The sequence below is a fragment of the Vespa mandarinia genome, chromosome 2 (genome assembly GCF_050613455.1).
Source record: "Vespa mandarinia isolate Hongniang chromosome 2, ASM5061345v1, whole genome shotgun sequence".
NCBI lineage: Eukaryota > Metazoa > Arthropoda > Insecta > Hymenoptera > Vespidae > Vespa > Vespa mandarinia.
In genome coordinates, this window is record NC_140811.1 from 10908431 (window position 1) to 10922824 (window position 14394).

The 14394-nt window shown below is 33.5% G+C and overlaps 1 long non-coding RNA gene across 3 annotated transcripts in view; it reads left to right on the top strand.

Annotated features, from left to right (window-relative positions):
- Window positions 1-7120: 7120 nt before the first annotated feature.
- LOC118445073 (uncharacterized) overlaps window positions 7121-14394 on the top strand; it is a 30115-nt gene continuing 22841 nt past the window's right edge. Inside the window, exons 1-3 of one of the 3 annotated variants that reach the window (XR_004839144.2) lie at window positions 7121-7368; window positions 7743-7859; window positions 8034-8429. This is a non-coding gene — a long non-coding RNA (uncharacterized LOC118445073). Of the gene's footprint in view, window positions 7369-7742; window positions 8430-14394 lie in introns of those variants that run through there. The other 2 variants (XR_014981885.1, XR_014981884.1) reach the window with 2 other exon arrangements.

Sequence of the window (14394 nt, forward strand, 5' to 3'; positions counted from 1 at the left end):
ATATGTATTATTCACGGGGTTGGGCCATAGCAAAATTCGAGAAGCAGAAACTCTCTCGGCGGGACAATATCTCGCGGCCCGTCGCTTGTAAAGAATTCGAAATAGGCGAACTTTGATCGTATCGAAAAAAGTGAGAGAGATCGCCGTATATTTGCTTGTTTGGAATACGCCGAAAGTTTTTATCGGATCTGCCGTTTTTCGTTCTAGCCGGTCGAAAGATTTTCCTTCTTAAACTCGAAACTGTTCTAGTATTTGAAAAATGTGATATCAAACGAAGACTAGTATTGGTAGCTCATTGAATGCAAGGAGATCTATCAAATACCGTTCGAATCGACGTTGGAAAATTCTTATTGACCGGTTTGATCGATCGAGAGTTTGCTCCCGACGGTGACAAACGCCGGGCAAACATCGCGGCTCGGCTGTAGAAGAGGGGATGGGAGTCGGCTGGAGGTCGACGGCAGGTGGAGAGGTGCCTCCACCCCCGGCCGCCATCCCTAAAGGCGGGTGTTGGCAATGCTGGCAGTGCCGTCAGTGCCGCCGGTCGACGGCCACGGCCACGGTCCCCGCCCGTCCGCTCGCGTCAGCCGCGAGGCTACGGCCCGGGCGAGACATTGAACTCGTTGCGAAAGGGAGTCGGAGGTGGAGAAGGTTCTACCGCTAGTGCTGCTGCTACTGCTGCTGCTGCTCCTGCTGCTGCTGCTGCTGCTGCTACTACTACTACTACTGCTCCTACCGCCGAGCATCGATTCGTCTGCTCTAGAAACGAACTCCCCGCGCCAGTAGTACCACCCACTTTCACCCACCTTCTCCTCTGTCCTCTTCTACCCTCCCTTAGTCGACAACCGCCGCCGTCGGGAAACCCCCAGCGCTACGCTAAACTCATCCAAGGTTGCTCCGAGTGAACTGGCTTCGGGCTTCGAACTGGCCACCGGGGTGCGTCGACCGTCCCAGACGTTCCTCACCAACTTTCACTTACTCTTTTTTCCTTACTCTTTTTTTCCTTATTCTTTTTTTTCTTTCTTCCTTTCTCTCTCTCTCTCTCTCTCTCTCTCTTTCTCTCTCTCTCTCTTTTTCTCTTCCACTTTTCGATATATGATAATATTGTACTTTTATAGTCGACTCTGAAAAATATTACCACTTGATCCATCAGTTACAGCTGTTCCTTTGAGAAAAAGAACCGTATTTCATTTATGTTAAAAACTATTTTTTGCGGATAATATTAACTCGTATTTCCCAAGGACGTACTTGTTGCGTTTCCTGAGATGGTATCAATTAATACACACCACTCTCTACTTATCGATTCCCGAGGAAGGATCAAACGCAAACAGAAAGATTATTCAAGGCTCTTCTCTAGGGATCTCGAGACAATTTCTCTCCGAAATCCGCGGCGTCATTTGTCTCGCAAACTAAGTTTACTCTACTCATCCTTCTCTTCTTTCTCCCTCTCTCTTCCATCCCTTTCCATATTCGACGACGTACCGTCTGTTCTCCCACGATTCCATGACCCTCGTTGTCTTTCTTGACATAGAGAAAAGGAAAGATAAAAAAAGAAGAAGAGAAGAACTGAAAATGAGAGTGAAAGAATTGATATTAGTACACAGGAAGACTTTCTTTTACGTTTATCCATTCGAATAGACAAGTTATCTTTTCGAATCGTTAATCTTCCACGCAACGAAATGAAACGGATTCGTTTTCCTTTCTTTCATTCAGCCACTACCTCCTACGTCTTCCAACCTTTCTTTCGCGTGACGCTTGGTTGGTGGACGACGTTCAAGGCACGATAAAAATGTCGCCTGTCTCGCCCCCTCTTCCTGAACACGCCGCGGTAATTATTTCTTTTTCGTGAACCAGGAGATCTTGATCATTGGTTTTCTCCGAGACTGAGCGCATATTCGTGTTTTTCGTCGATTAAAATCAACCAAGTGAGATTAATCGAATTATAGTTCATTTATCTCTTCCATTTCTATCGCGACATCGCCCTGTATTTTCAGCTATTTTCGATAAATGATATCAATCGGACACATGAAACGAGACAGATGATATTATCATCAGATAAATTAACTTCTAACTTAATCTTATACGAATCTATAAATTTTTAACCTGTTTATTAAAGAGATTTTCAAGTGATAAACGTACATGAAATTTATTTTGATTAAAAATAAAATGATGCGGAAGTACACAGAAAATTTTGAATAAATTAATAAATTGTAAAGAAGAAATTATAAGGTATAATGTTTTTTTAATAGGAGTGAAAACAAAACAATTTTTTTATTTTTCTACTACGAGAAAAGTTCAATTTTCGTGAGAAATGAAATAACCATTTCCTATTAACAACATAATGGAATCGTATATTCTTTTTATTTCACAAAATGTAAATCTTCTAAATTCGATAACTGCTAACATCTGGATAGAAATTCTAAAGTAAAGGTTCTTTGTAGCTGCGTAATGTGAATTTTCCATTAAGTTTTCTTTATCATCGAAGGTTCAGTTTGTTTAGAGAAAAATTGAGAAGCTAGCGGATACAAAATTTGGAAAAAATATCCTCTTGGTTGCTCGTTAACTTATTTGTAATCTTATCGATCCAACCATCGATCAATATCCAAACAAGGTCGATTTTGATGCAATGTTCTGTGGTAAAAAGAAAGAAAGAGAAAAAGGGAAAGTGAGAGAGAAAGAAGGAGGGGAGAAAGAAAAAGAAAAAAGGATGCGATTGGTGTTGGGCCAAGGCAATGGCCTTTATCCGCTTCCTTTTTCCGCCGTTTCAGCCTGGGGGAAAATCTTCACGGAAACAAAGAAGCGTCGTAAAATGTTGTCGTAAAAGTACTGCAGATAAAACGGTCCTACGAACGGGTACCTCTTACCAAGCGTTTTATATGCATACATATGTATATGTATTTCTATATATTTATCTCTTCTCTTAGGAAACGCGAAAACTTTTATGCATAGTAAATCTAATGGTCTAAAGTGTTTGAACGTATGTATTTCTTAAAGAAAAAGAACAATATCACGAAAATATTTTTCTCAAGAAGTTATTCCAATCGAATTTCATTTATACTAAGAACGATCAAACGAGCATTGCTATTATCGATCGAAAGATACATATTATTTCTATCAAAATTCATCGACGTTCATCGATACTCATTTATCAAAGGCTTCCTATCGTATCTGGCGATACTTTTAGTCGCGCCAAGATGCGATATTATGGCGTTATTATGGCGATTGACTAAATCGTTCTTGGGTCCTCGTAACTTGGGATTAGGCTTTTAGGAGTTGCCCTTGGATCGGTTATTACGTTACTTAACAATAAATCGTGTTCACAAATATGAAATTCAGGGAAATAATTGTATCCTTTCTCTCTCTCTCTCTCTCTCTTTTTTTCTTTTTTTCTTTCTCTCTTTCTTTTTTCTTCCTGATTCTTTTCCTATTTCTTTATTCCAATCTGCAGGGAAATCCCTTTGCCCTCCATGGCTTTCGCTATCGCGAGATCGACACGAGGGAGATTGTTCTTCGTCGACTCCGACCCTGCGTAGGCAAACAATAATAACATCGTCGATGAAGGTAGAGGGTGGTCGGAAGAACGGATGAAAATACACCCCCAGAGGGAACAATTTATTAATATTACTGCCAGTGATTAGATGAAAGTACATAGAGAACGTCGTCGACGTTGCGATAAGCCAGAGGACCACGACTTACCGATATAGAGAGAAATTTCACCGGAAATGAAGTTTCATTCCTCTTAAGTGACTGCTAGCAATATATATCAATAATATAAATCTCTGACCAAATGTAAAAAATAAAGTATAAAGTATAAAATGTATAAAAAAAAGTTCAATAAAAAAAAAGTAGTCTTGAGTATGTATTTTTATTTTTTGTCAATGGCTCTTATCAATAAATTTTCTTTCTCGAACGAAATAACGTGAAAAATTCAAAATGATATATCTTTAAATAGTTGCGTGTCTACACGTAAAAAATTTCTATGGCCAGTTTTCGAGCCAATAATACTCGATGACAAGAGAAACGTGCAATAAAAGAGAAAAAGATTCACGAGAAGTATATGATTTCAGGCGGTATAATAATAACAATAGAGCAAGTCACATTTGGTACTAATTGTTTTTCTGTTCCCTGTCCCACAAGGAACGTTCTCTTTTTTTCTCTCTTTTCAAAGCTTCTTCCAACCATCCCAAACATTAGATACCGTAAAACTAAACAAGCAACATAATGTATGGTTTGTGGTGGGCAGTAAAAATTCGTCGTATTACGTTAAGAATAGAGAAGGGGAGAAGAGAAATGAGAATCGTATTACGGAAGTAACGATAATAGCTAATAAACATCAGCTGACTGCTCGTAAGATGTTATGCACTAATTGCTATCATAAATCTGTCCGCCTCGATGTACCATGTAAACTATCGTTATGCCTTTTCCAAAATGATACTTTACACTCTTTCTACTTCTATCGATTTCGTTGAATTCTATTTTATTATGTGTTTATTAATATAGTAAACATGTTAAACGAAATTCTCATCATATACACTTGTAATACTGTAATATAAACGATTAATTATTTCAGAGATAAGTATTATTATAGTAATAAATATTGAATTTGTTATTATAATGATGAGATTCGAATTTAATTAAAATATATAATAAATAGAAATTAAATTGTTCTTTTAAAGTGAAAGCACAACAAACAATACAACATTAAATGTATGATCAATCTTATAAATTTTCAATATATTTCAAATATTTATGAAATTAATTTCATCATAAAGACAAAATGTTAATTCATTAGATTAAAATATATTAAGTACAGTTATCTTTAAAAGCGTTTATAATTTAAACCAATTACGATTGTCTATGTAGTAAGTCACTCGATAATTATCTGAAAAAAAATTTATTAATCATGAGATATTATTATACAAAAAAAAAACATATGCTGACAAAATTTGGTAATAAATATGCAAATATATAATGAATATAGAAAACTTACAACTTGTATAATTAATTTTTTATATAAAAATACTTTCAAAAGAAATAGAAAATCCAATTAAAAATTCGCTTTTCATATTACCAGCTGATGTTTCCTCTTTATGTGATCTATAAGTTTAATATCTACGATATTGACATAAATGATTTATCGATCGATAATATCGATATTATCACATATATCATTTCTGTTATAATATCGAGTAATATCGACATGCGGTCGGTATATACTTGTCGGTATGTATTACAGTCGGTACAATACTGGCCCATTTTTGTGATTATCATGTGAATTGAAAAGTTCCAACTTACAATTAATAAAAATTAAATTTATGATGAACATATCAAAGTTGATTTGTTAAAAAAATTTTGAATTTTCTTTTTCTAGGTATTTAAAGGTACGTATTTATTTCAAGACAGATTAAAATCATTTTCAAATATATTCATAAAAATATATTATGACTCTAATCTACTTTTATGATGAATTGATTTATTTTTATAACAATATTGAAATTTTTAATATTTTAAAAAAAGTAGATCAATTAGCCTATAAACATAAATTATATATTAATTGTTTTTAGTTTAGGATTTTCGACAATTAATACACAAGTATTCGTTTTCTTTTACATTACACATTTATCACTATAGTAATAAATCCAATAGTTGTTATTTTAATGATAGTTATCTGTCAAATATTTCATCGTTTATATTAAATTATTACAAGTCAGTATTCCACGAAGGAGCATGCAGTTTGTTTTTAAGATCTCAGATGTTTTATTTAATGCAAGTGTGTATATATAAATCTATCTATTTATATATGCACGTTTACATATTAATATATTATATATTAAATTATATATAATATTAAAGTATATATAGTCCCGAAAAGTCAGATACCGAAGGCGTTTGTATTATTTCCACGTATAATTGTCACATAATTATCATTATATCGAGCTATTTTGAATGTTGAAATTTCAAAGCTTCGCTTGCATCAATAAAATACCTTCTAGATGATGAAAACAACAAGGTAAATCGTGAACCGCATAATGCTTTTCCTAAAACGAACGTAATCGCGTCAAGGGCTTAAAACCATCGACTCCACAATCACCTTTCCAACTCCGAAGCGAACTGACGGGCTTCGTCGTTTCGTTCGCTAACGTGATTTCGTGTCGTCGACCTGACATGGTAGACGTCTGTTGGTCTTCCGGCTAACGTCACCGCTAAAGTCTGAAATGACGATCATAATTGAGGGATTAAAATTAATCGGGAAAGTTTCACTCTGAATAGAACCTTGTGATAAACCTATTATATCTCGCAATATCATATATTTATGTAGATGTCGTTTGAGATTTCTACCATGATAGATTATAAAAAGAGGAGAGTTTATATTTCAAGAAACCGATCCCTTAAAAGACAAATCTGAAATTGAATCGAGATTGATTTTATTGGAATATGAAAAAAGTAGGAATAGCTTGCAGAACATTTACGATTCGGCACAATCGGTATTCGAACCGAAGAACTGTCCGTAAGTCACATGCGGCAGGTGGCACCTATTGGTAACCGAAGAAACCGTCGTCTCGACTTTAGTCGATTCGGATCGATGTTGCACGACGATGGTAAACCGGCTACATACGTGCACTTTCGCTTCAATTGAGTTCTGATCCGTGCTCAATCCAATTTCGTTACTTCTTTCATAGACTACTTATAAAACGGCATAGAAGACGACTTTATGAAGAAATATCACTATCCTACGAATAATCCGATCATGAAACCGTCCATAGATCGGCTCATATTTTAACGTTCTCGTATATACCTTTCGAAATGAGAATTTGTACCCTTTTTCCTTCCATTCTTCCTTCCATTCTTCCTTCCATCTTTTTCTCTCTCTATTGTTCTTTCTTTCCTTCAATGCATATTCCAGAATTTTCCAATTATCTCGCGAATGAGTTTTCCAATCGAATAAGCTTTTTTTTTTAATTAACATCTCTTATGTATAATTATCGTACGTTTTCATATATTTCTCTTTCATTATTTTCGTCGAAATATTCTCAACGAAGTTCCCCTCCCATTTACGTCTACATTTTTAATTTCCTCCTTTCAAATTCCATTGAGTAGAAGAGACTCGTAGAATTACTTTAGGAATAATAGAATTTATCGTACGTAAAACGCACACATATACGTACTATCACAAAAAAATGCATGCATATTACATGACGCTCTGTTTCGTGCTGGTCTTTCTTATCCTATCGTTCATTCGAGTCAACATCGTGAGCTACAGGAATGGGAGAACGGAGCAAAGTTTGCTCCGGCGACTTTCGTTGCGCTCGAAAGTACTCCGTGCGAATTGTTCGGAAGCTGGCAATCTGCCCGACACCTGTCAGAACCGAGGTAAGAACTATCAACGTTTCGAGATAGGCTTTCGAAGTAGCTGTCGACTGCGGCAGTCTTGGAATAGGTTCGCCAACTTTATTTCAACACTCTGCCGATACTTTTTTCTTTGTATTTATTTTTTTTTTATTTTTTTTATTTTTTTTTTTATTTTTTTTTATTTTTTTTATTTTTTTTTATTTAAACGATCGACCGCGATGTATCTTACAAAGTGGGTGTTACTTGCGAAACGAGCGAGTCTGGAACACGTCGATGAAATTTTTGTCTTCGCGTTCAATTCGTTTTTGCTTGGTGTACATACGATAACGCTATTTTCTCGGTGTGAAAAAGCATGTTCGATGTAAATTCTTATGAAATTATTAATTTCCGAATAGGTTCTGACTGTTTTCTTCATCATCCGTAATAAGTTTCAACCAATATAACGATCGTCGGGCTACTGCTCCTTATAATACAATAAGCAATTACGAACAGAAAGGTGGAACGGTTATTTCGTAAGTAGACTACAGCCAGTAATTTTCTATTACGATCGCTTAGGTAACTTTCTGTCTTTCTTCTTCATCTTTGGCAAATATTAGCAAAGATGTCCGTTCAAATCGATATCACATATGCAGGTACCCGTCTTATTTTTCCGAACATTTTACACAAATCTATTTTTTCAATAATAGATCCAACTCGATGAATGTACTTGTCAAATATTCTCGGACAACCGTTACATACGTTGTTTTACAAGAACGAGCTCATCAAATTCATTTCGTAAATGGCATTCTATCGATAGACACGATGCGGGTTTAATAAACATTTCTGTGACTTCTTTACTTGTCAGTCATATTCCGATAGGCATATTTTCATGCTCTATTAGTTATGTGGGTTCCTTGCGTGCGATTAGACCATTATGTAATAATATAATAACGCAAACGTTGAAATCAATCCTACTAGATTCTAGTATCGCCTTTTGTCTACTGCTTAAACGAGATGTTAAATAAAACGTGTCTTGGCATTTGTTAAACCGTTCTCTTACACTTTCGGTTATATTCTTTTTATCAATAGCATTCATACTGCATTACTACCTACATATGTCATTTCTTATCGCAACTTTCGCAAATCTACATTTAAATTGTTATTCGCTATTTCAATAAAATATCGATCATGACTTAAATAAATATCTATTATCGCGTATAAGTCATTAATACAAATTCGTTAATGGTCATATTCAATATTAGAAAAAAATTAAAATTTCTGTATCAAATATCTACATGTAATATATTATCATAATGTATATTTCCTTATCATATTATTGCAATTATATTAGATAGATTTTTATAACTTTTATATCAATTGGATCAAATAAATAAATGTATTTTATAAAGTCTTATCTGTTTCAATTATTAGCCTTTTAAATTTAATTATTTTATTTCAATGATGGCAAAATATCAAACAAGGAAGAATAATTTATTTTGCCTAAAAAATCTTCTTTTATATATATATATATATATATATATTTTTTTTTTTAATTTCTTCTTATATATCTCTTTCCTTAAGTATTAAAATTTTATCAATTTGATTTCCAATTACTCTAATACTCTAATATTTTCATCCGAATACTCTAATATTTATTATTTCTAAATACAATTATTTTAATTAAATGATTACTCATCATTATTTAAGTAATTAATAAAGTAAACAAAATGAAATATATTATGAAACTGGGCGGTTTAACCGAAACCATACTTGTTTACGAGATTCAAAAGGAAGCAAACGATAATCAGACCAACAAAGTGTAAACTCATTTCTCATTAAACTCACGAACCGCAGCATGGAGAGCATTCCGATCCATCAAAGAATGCGTTCGATCGAGCGTAAAGAAACGTGCTCGCGATCATAAACTCTCGCGACCTCGGCCAATTCCGTAGGTTGCGTAGAAAGAGAAGAAAAGAGAATAGAAAAATATAGAAATATTATTAACGTATACGTCGCGTAAAAGTAATAGATTCTCGATAAACTCGTTAACATTGTGAATTGATACAGGTTACTCAAACTTGTTTAGTCGAGTCTATCGAGATGTTCTCCGGACATGTTCGCGGTCCAAGCACAAAGTATTCATAAATCTCTTTCCTTCGTTTTCTTCTCTCATAAAACAGCGTCCTTAATGCCTGCTATACCACAATTCTATTCGACTACCAATCTTAACCATAGCAGTTTGCAGTATCCAACTTATTAATGATCACAATATTTACTCTTGTGCGTAGACATTTCGATTTTCTCTACAGAAATATTATATATGAAAATCTTTTTCCATCATTACAAACAGGAATGTAATGTATTCGTCTTATGCGTAATTATTATGGCTGCATATATAAAATAGAATCTTATTTATCTGTTATGTATCTGACGAATCCATGCACTGTTACATCGGAGTTAAACATTTATTAATACAAATGCGTCTTCAGAAATGTCCCTTATTGTAAAAAATTCCTTATTATAAAAAAATATCCATTTTTTTCTCTTTATAAAAAAAGGAACGTAATTGTAAAGATATGGCGGACCGATATTGGCCGATGACGAGTCGCAATCTTCCTTCACTGCACCTTAATTCGTTTGGAATGTTATCATTAACTCGTTCGAAGGTTGTGAATACGTAATCAAGGCAAACTCGGAGGGTCGCACGAAGGAGCGGCTTCGCACGTAAATTCATTCAGCTTTACCATTGTTACTCTCCCTCTCTCTCTCTCTCTCTCTCTCATTTATTTTTTCTTTTCTTCTTTCTTCCCCTTTCTTTTCTTTCTAAGGCAATCGAGAAAAGGCTCGATATTTCCTGTGCAAGAACTTCTTAATGAGCTTACGCGTCACGCATAAATTGCATTGGTTTTTCTATACGCAATATATTTATCCTTCTCCTTCGTTGCTCTTCGAAAGAAATATCGAAAGTAAATGAAAAGATTTCGATCTAAATTATTTGAGTGAGGAAAGGTGTAAAGAGCGAAAGTGAGGGTGATTCCATAGAAAAAGCTGGCTTGGGGAACTTTCTATTGTGCCTTCTTTCAAACCCTCCTTCACTATCTCTCTCTCTCTCTCTCTCTCTCTCTCTCTCTCCCTATCTCTCTCTTTTTCTTTCTCTTTTTCTCTGTCTATTTCACATTGAATCTTCGATTCGATGTTATCTAGTAACGATTCGTTTTTTGTTCAAAGAAGCGAAAATCGTACGATCTATAAACGACGAAACGAAAGAAAACTATTCGTCAACAAGGGAAACGACAATGAGATTTTTAATACGTAACAATCTATATCAACAATTATCAAATTTTAATGAATCAATATTTAACAATATTAACACTGATATAACGAAATTACACAAAGTGCACTGTAATTGATGTAATCATATCTCTTATGTAAAGAATGTAAATGAAGAGTTAGTCCATATTTTTTAAATTCAACGACCTCATATTTCATTATCATTTTTAATGCATCGTAGCGATCATCATTATTAATTATCAATGATCAATTTGTATCTAGTATTTCGACCAAAGGAAAAATATAAACCTTGAAAGATTTCCGATGAATTCGATGTAGGTAAATAGCAAATAGCTGACATCGGTTGAAGTAAAAGTTCGATATAATCTATCGAAGGCTTGTTTGGTAGACTGGAAGCAGCGATATTTGAGAAGAACGAAGGTAGCGGAGGTCGCGCGAGCAGAAAACATTGATAGCGCGCATTTCACGCTGTCAAATACACGTCTCATGTCCCGGTGTATCTCGAATCGAGTCCAAAATTATATGAATTTACGCTTGAGATAAGCCGTTTTATACTCTCGATCGAATATTTCCACTTTCCCTTTTAGACTGCGTGCAGAGTATCTTCGCGCTTCTTTGCGCAACCTCAACGTATTCTATTTTCTATTCTTCTCTGTCCTTTCTTTGTTCCCCTTTTTTTCGACACGACAATGTCTAAAGAAAGAGAGAGAGAGAGAGAGAGAAAGAGAGAGAGAGAAATAAAGAGAGAAAGAGAGAAAGAGAGGAAGAGAACAAAAATTAAAGCAGAAATAATTCATTTGAGAAGAAATTCACGGATAAAAGATAAGATGTCGCAAACCACTGTGCGAAAAATTATGGAATGCATTTCGATTTTCCATAGAGATTATATATGATAGACATAAGAGAAGATAAGAGGATTACGTAGTTTAATTGTAAGTTATAATTATTGTGCCCTTATTATTACTAGATAAGAGAATGGCAAATACTATAAATATCTAAAGAAAAATTACGTAGTTTCGCCAAAAGTGAAAAAAATTATCGTTAATATTAAGAATAATATTAAAAATTGGAAGAAATATTTTTTATCTAAAGTAATGTTTTCGCAGTTGCTCCCGCTTCCTTTTACTGCAGACGAGTCACACACATCTGTTCATTTACGACGTAAAAATCGATCCACGAAGAACGTCAACGAACCAAGCTATCTGCATTCATTTCGTAGATTATACTTCACGGTTGACTAAGATCGATCATGGTCGTTAACACGTTCTCTCTTCTTTTCTCCGTTACTCTCGTGATTTGCATCGTTCTTAAATCGTTCGTTCGTAGTTGTAATCGTTTAACGAATCTCGCGAAGAGGAAATCAAGTCGCTGACTCAGCCAGGCTTTTTCCGGGCTACATCGGTAAGCGATTTCGTAGCACACGGAGGAATAAAACGCCAGCTGGCTGAGTGGTTGGCCGTTTCTGCACGCTTTCGAATCTTGCCGATGGTCGACCACCAGCGAGTACCTACTATAGTCTCATTGTAACGAACGATGCTTTTCTTACGACGCAATAAATGTTCCGGGAGTGCTTTGCAGATCGATATCGATACAAATGCTACTTTACGGAACGTACAGGCGAATTCTTAGTTTTTCAAGAAAGTGAATTACATAGAAGCAGTAAATTTTCGACCGTATCGATCGATTCATCTCGCAAAACAGTCGTATTTTATTTCATCGCATTTGTATCTAGAATTCGAGAAATGTGAAAATACATACAGGGTAATAAAACAATCGTTTGAAAATCGTAATAAATTAAGTAGAAGTCAATACTAAATGATGTTTTGTATATATATGTATATATATATATATATATATATATATATACATATATATATACATATATATACATATATATATATATACGTATATATATATATGTGTGTGTATATATATATATATGTATATATATATATATATATATATATATATACAACACAGATTTATTTCATTTTTTGCTGCAAAATTAATGTTTAATTTTGCATCATATAATTATAAATTATACTTATTGTAAAATCGTTAATATACTATGTACAATAGCTCGATTATTCGATATATATATATATACATACATATCCATACATAATAAAACCTTTTGAATATTATCTAAGTGGTTATACTCACCTTTTTTATTTGAACCGGTTTTGCGTGTTTAAATAACAGATCATTGAGCACTGAATAATTATTTTTTTCGTGGCTTATCTTGTCATTCGATACCTCTATTTGTATGATTTCCGATACATGCATTTCTACTCTCTAAGAAGTTAGTCATACATTCTTCCTTGTCGTGCTAGTTGACAGTTTCTACCATGACTTGATTACGAAATCTCAATCAAGGATTCCGATTTATATTCATTAATTCATTAATTCTTTATAATCCAATTTTCTTCATTATTTATAAATTATATAATGTACATTTATAGAATAATTTAGTATAGTTACAATTATAAGTACAACTATTCTATATTAGATATAACTTATTCTTAATAAAAATAAATCTTCGAGTATATAGTAATAATTTGGAGCGAAGTAATAAATTTTGTAGCGAGGAAATGAAGTAAGACTTACAAAATACGAATGTATAAATGTGGGACTTCAAACGTGTGTGTTATATGACGTTATATCTTATGACTACGTTCTAACTAGATGTCGCTTAACAACAAAATTATTGTTGTTCAACCAATCAAAATCTGTTGGTAGCATGATAATGCGACAGTGTTCATACACAACCTGTTGTCGAGTATTATTTACGACACTAAAATAGGCCTTTTCTTCACTTCAAAAATCAATAACTTCGCGAAATTATACATTATTATTATAGACATCTCAAAGTGATTTAAAATGCGATAAACATGCTGTAATATTTAGTTTATTGGGCATGCAATGCGACAAAAAATAAATTGGTTTGAATTTCAAAGATTAAATTGAGACTACATAGATATAAATCAAAGAATTATTAGTTTAATAGATATTTTAATTTAAATATTCCTAAATAATTCACACACACACACACATACACATTTACTAAAATGTAAGAGTAATAGTAAATAAATGGTAGTAGTAAGAAAGAGTAATGGTTTCTTAGCAATATTTAAAATAAAAATATTTCTCAGACTAATAATTTTTCGACATATACGGATTAATATTTTTTCATAAAGAATGTCTAGCTTTATTAAAAATTAATACATTAAAAATTGTATGATTATATTTAAAAAAAAAAAATTGATCTTCATATGATTTTTTCGTGTCCATCTACAAAAATGTTAATAATATCAGAATATCATTAACCATTTTAAGCCATTTAGATTTTATCTGGAATCGCTACAGAATAATAGTGAATATTATATACATAGAATAAAAGTAATGAGAAGCGTTAAGAAGTAATATTTTCTCCACATTGACGTATTATGCATACGAAGCGACAAAAAACAATCTGATCTAAATTTCGAACATTATGATTGATAAATACGACATTGTCAGTCATAATATTTGAAGTCGAATTTGGAAGCGATCATAGAATATGCTATCTTCGTTTACCGTCGTATTGATGAAGACAGAATGACGATCGACCTGTATGATGATTCTTTCATCGTACGACATCCAATGAGGACGTAAGCATAAAAGAGAAATCGCGTAGACATAATATTTGAAAAAGACAAATCAGATGGATTTCAAAGTCAATTGTTCACTATTGTAAATAAAAACATTACGACGCATTTAAAAATCGTTTAACATTCG